The following is a 6,000-nucleotide window of genomic DNA, read 5'->3' as shown; positions in this document are numbered from 1 at the left end:
TCGATGGGCAATAGTCATTAATTTGATTTATAATAATAATTGAATAAGATATGGCATAATATACAATTTTGTAGCCTGTGTTAATAATATAGGGTAATACCTCAAATTTCTCTTAACATACATGCTTATTATATCTTCCTGCTGCGTCATAATTCTACAATACTTTAATATAATACATAGCAATAAATTATATAGTATCGGTAACTTCTACAACGGTAATTTTGGAAATTTTGTTAGTATGTTTTCATGACATTTCTTGTAGTTAATAAAATTGAAACATAACTTTTGTACGTTTTGTATAAATTTACTGATTACTTAATAATACTACAAAATATTCATATCTACGATAGCATTAATTTATTGCTAAATAAGGTTTGATGACTGTGTGTCTGTGATGACACTGTTTTTAGACAAACCGCAAGTGCAGTTACGTACCTATAAAGCTACATATTTGTACTATATAGATAAAATGTAGACATAACTCAAGTTACAGTTTGTGGTCGATATTTATTTATCAAACAATGACGGAGCGTCATTTCCAGTGTGGAAGAGAACTTATTTAGAGTTAAGATCGCTTTTGTACATTTATTTCCCCCTATTATTTTTTATGTATTTTTAGTGTGTACATTAAAGTATTCAATAAATAAATGTTTTTTTTTTTTCAGAAACTAGACAACCTTTTTAATAATTTCAAATATAATAAAGATTTTTGCAATTTAACTTAGCTTAATATCATCTTTAATAATAAATTTGTGAAAGTGAGCTTATTTGTTACGTTTTGATGCCTTAACAGATCAACCTACCGTTAGGAAATTTCGTATACACCTACTTATTATAACTTGTAGCCATCATAACAACAGTTTTAGTAGCTTTTTTATATAAATCAGATCAGATCAAATATGTGAAAGAGATACTTGTTATCGCAATTCATCAATACACAAAACATTGACGATGAGATGGAATCACAATCCTTACCAATGTGGGAACTTTAAATAGAGAAGAGTTTAATGCATATATGTACTTGTATCTAGATTAATATAATAAATGAGAAAACATTTGATTTTTGTTTTACAATTGGCTAAATAAATAAGTTATATTTAATGGATTTTAAAAATTCTTTCAAAAAGCTACATTATCAGAAAGTAAGAGGCTGTATTTCGTTTTTAAATAAACCATGCAAAGTTAATTTAGATAGGTATCTACTTTACTTGTGACTGTTGGATTTAATTTTATTTCTTTGTTCCCATCTATATGTAATATATGGCTAGGTCTAAGTGCCTATTACTAGATTAATCATAGATAAAGCGGATATTGATTTACGTACAATAAATTATGTAAGTATTGCTGGGTACTAAAAGGATTGATCGTGTTACTACGTATTACTACTACCACATTGTGTCATTGTGATTTTAGATCTTTATTTCACAAAGTTCCTACCTTTGTGTGTGTATGTAGGAGAAAGGTAGGAGAGGTCCTGGGGTTTTTAATGGATGAATATGGAACAGTATGGCACCAGTGAGGGATAGATGAGGACGAAGCTAGTCTGTCCGTCCATCACCACGTATACAAAATTACCCACGACGGATTTCGGGAGAAACCACATGGAGGTCGACCTGGTAGCAAAGTGGCAGTTCGAATTCATTACTAACAGTCCCTTTCTCCACTCTCCTTATTAAAAAGCCTCACTATTCGAGTGAGGCTTTTTAATAGGATTTGCTTTGTATAACCTGCCGTGTTTAATAGACCTCCCGCACTGAGAGTGTAATATTGTTTTTGGTGGTTGTGAACCACGTATATGGTAGCGACCCATCCTTACCACTGAATACGGGCGACGCGTCAGCTCGAAATGTGGGAGATAGAATTAAAAATGAATGCATAGAGACGATTATAACAGTTGAATACAGTGGGAGCGGGTGGGTGTTGAGTGAGCGAAATTAAATATTGGAGTGTTTTTTTTAATAGGTGATAATGGTATGGTAAGCCCGTTATCAATATGCACTAGCGAGGCACCAGTGGGAGATGATAGATGAGGATGAAAGCAAATCAGTTAGCCCATCCTGACGAATTCAATTAGAATTAACCATGATGGTTTCCAGGGGGAACTACGTGGACTTTGACTTGATAGAGTATATTGCTAGTAATGGGGCTATTTGACCCTATTACTAACAATTCCTCTCAATCTCAATTATTAGTGGATAATTGTCGATGTGAATGTACACATATGTATGATATAGTTAATATAGATAGGCCAATGTGAGGTAACTGAACTTTTTACTAATTGATTGATTGTATTTAAAGGATCACCTTTAAAATCATTTAATGATGACGATTTGAATAGACCAGTATATTAACATCATTATGGTTATATCAATTTATATTTAAATATTTTTATGATCCGTGTATTACGTTTTTAATCTTCTTGGTATTGCTTTAGCTCTCTAGAATATTCCGCCTTGAACCATACCTGTACCTACGTATATTATAATTAAACAAACTGTTTATAACAAGGCAATATTTAGTGCCACCTATATATGTGTACATATATCACTTAACTACCAGTTGGTCATTATATTTATATAGGTATTACGTCAAAGTGACGCAAATGGAAATTATAATAAAGGCAATATTAACAATTTTGTAAACAAACGACGGAAAAGACTTAAATTTTTTTTGTCGTTTTCAATAAACGAATTAACACGTTCTATTTGTAGATTTGTTTTTAATCAGAATTAAAATAAAAGATTAACTTTTAGATTCGTTTATAACAAATGTTTATTTTCAGAATAATGTATGAGATTTATCTTCTAAATAATTTTAATACATATTGACGGCCCACTTGATAGAAAACTATTCGCGTCACCTAATGTACATGGAAACTACCATACACATTAATTCCAATTTAACTCGTAATAACGTCGAAATTCTCATTAACCTATTTTAGTTATTGAAGGGTTTTGTCTTTTACATTCGCACAAAATTTTTAATATGAAAGAAAGTGTCAAAACGCTTAAATAGGCTTGTAGAAGGTTTTAGTTTTTACGAATTTTATTTTTATTTCAGCCGTTAACTGTCCACTGCTGAACATTAGCCTTCCCCATAAGGGGAGTTTTGCCAGTAGTTGCCATGCTTGGCAGGCGAGTTGGCAACCGCAGTTAGGCTTTTAAGAAGGACGCTACTGCCCATCCCTATACCATATGTTCCCTTAGTCGCCTCTTACGACACCCACGGGAAACGAAGGGGTAGTCCGTTCTATGCCGGGACATACACGGCAAAGTTTTTATGAATAAGGCGGTTAATCTATAATTGTTACTTATTATTATAGTCTATGTATTCTACAGCAGTCAGACGATTTAAGCAAGTATTGCTTAAACCCTCTGACCTCTGACCTCATACCGCGATTTCCGCATGCAGTATCTACTAGTTTAATTTTACGCATCCCGCGATTTCGACGTGCACGCATTTTTTATGTGTGTTGACGTTGTTGTCCCGCGATTTTTGTTTTGTAATGGCTAAATATTCGTATTGCTATTTGCTGTCAAAACAATGTGCGAAAATTAATGCAAAAAAAAAACGCAGTCAGAGGGTTAATATTATAAATGTAAAAGTATATAAAGTTTTAAACGGCTGCATACATTTGACTGGAAATTGGTATATTATTTTTAAGGCAGTAATAGTATAAGAATAAATAATCTTACGATAATTATTACTAATAACTATTTTCATTCCAGTTAGTATTAATTGATTATCCTGGTATCGCTAACGAAGTCGCGGATATCAACTAGATCTTATTAAATATACTATACCATCAAAATTTGTATACAGTAAGTGGTGCTTGAAACAAAGAAATTACTTATGCTATAGAATATGTTAAGACAGTCGTGGATCAAAAATTCAAAAGCAAATAAAATATATGAGTCTCTCATACTATACAACAACTGAACGTGTCGTGTAGTATCGGACGCTTAAAAGCATTTGTCGTTTTTCGACCCACGTTCCTTTGGTGATAATGTTCGGATTCGATGACAGAACACATCCTTCAGTGGATGTTTACGATTTCGATTTCATTGTGTTACCTACCTATTTGTTATACTTGACATATTTGTCACTTTGTGAATTGACTTTGGCTTTGACCAATGACCTGTATATTTAATGCGCAAAATTTATTTATCACTTTGAAATTAACTTGTAGAATACTCATTACTGTACTATTGTTGTAGCTATAGATACTGTAAATCGAAACCATATAAGTATTTTCAAGGAAATATTTATAATTATCTAGATATTTCACGTTTATCTAGATCCATTTGCAAAGGATTAGATAAGAATGTTTATATTTATTACCTTTACTTAACTATTTAATCTAAATATATTTTCAAGGAGCTACTACCGGGTTAGATGAATGTCCAATTATATAACTAAAACGATTAACAGTAAATTCAAGTGTAAATATGTAGGCAGGTGTGTCATTAATATGTTGTATACTAACGATAATATATTTTTAATTAGTTGTTTAAAATTCTGTCTTCATAACTAGCTAACAGGATATCTTGCTTGATAGCTTAAGGTTCAGAAGATTGGTGTAATTATGTGAAAGAATGTACCTAAAACTAATTGTACATTATGTTTATCTACTTACACATGAAGGCACATTTATATAAAATAGTATTTTCGAAGTAGTACTGTTTTCTATCGTACTGTAGTATGGTTAATTATATTAAATAGTATTTAAGTATATACTATTTAATATGAGGCTATAATGACACGTATTTTTGTAGAAGAGAGAAGTCCTCTTATCAAGAAACGCATCAATTTTTACCAGATTTTGTGCAAAAATCGTCCGTTTGAGTACCTTTGTACTGTTTTTCCCAGTCGTGTTTTTGCCATGAAGCAGTTATGTTTGCATGGCTGCATTTCGATTTGAAGAGTAGGGACATGGAATGAAATTACAGAATACAGAGGCATAACACTCATTGTGACGTATGGCCACACATGAGGGGTATCATGGGCGACACAGTATACTGTGTCGCCCATGGTACTGCTCACATCTATAAGCGATAATTATCACTTTCTATCAGCTTCGGCCTTATTCGACTTTTTTTATTTTTTTATACAACTTAGAATGGCAAACAAGCTGCCGGCCCACCTGATGGAAAGTGGTAACCGTCGCCTATAGTCATGAGCAGTACAATGGACATAACAGAGTATACTGTTTTGTCCATGATACTCCCCATGCGTTGCCATTCCTAAGGACTCAAATGTTATTCCTCTGTAAATTCACGCCATATCCCACCCTTTAAACCGAAACACAGCCATGCAAACACAACTGCTTCACGGTTGAAACACGAATGGGACAGAGGTACCCAAGCAATCGACTTTTGTACAAAGTCTCTCTCTGGTCTGACTACTTTGTCATTCTTAATTACATAAAGAAAAAAGGTAATTTTATATCGTTTTATTTGTAAAATTATTGTTTTTTTGCATATTTTTTATAAATAAATGGTTTTTCCTTATTATAAACTAGCTTTATGCCCGCTACTTTGTACGCACGGACTTTGGAAGTGGAAAAACCAACGAAATAAACCATTTTTAGATGGCGTATCAATATGAAACCTTAAATTATATAGATAGAGTATACAAATGCTTCGCCAAAAACAAGTTAACTTTGTTATCCATTTGTCTATGAATAGGGTTACTGTAAAGTACATTTATTATTAAATATATAGAAGAATTTTAAAATTATTAAAAAAAATTTTATAGGTATAATTATTAAGAATATATTTGAAAAAAAAAACAAAGTAAACAGTGTATAAAGATTTGTAATGATGTTTATCTTTACTGATTATTTTGATTTATATCTAAGAATAAATGTAAAATATGTTTTATTCATATTAAAAACTTTGAAAATGGACGCCATTTTAATTCATACTATATTAATTTGTAATCAATATACACACATACACACACGCACGCACGGACGCACGCACGCACGCACGTTAACGC

Source organism: Galleria mellonella, unplaced genomic scaffold (genome assembly GCF_026898425.1).
Source record: "Galleria mellonella isolate WM207_F2 unplaced genomic scaffold, CSIRO_AGI_GalMel_v1 utg63, whole genome shotgun sequence".
Lineage (NCBI taxonomy): Eukaryota > Metazoa > Arthropoda > Insecta > Lepidoptera > Pyralidae > Galleria > Galleria mellonella.
The sequence above is the reverse complement of the archived record's forward strand: the minus strand, read 5'-3'. Positions refer to the sequence as shown.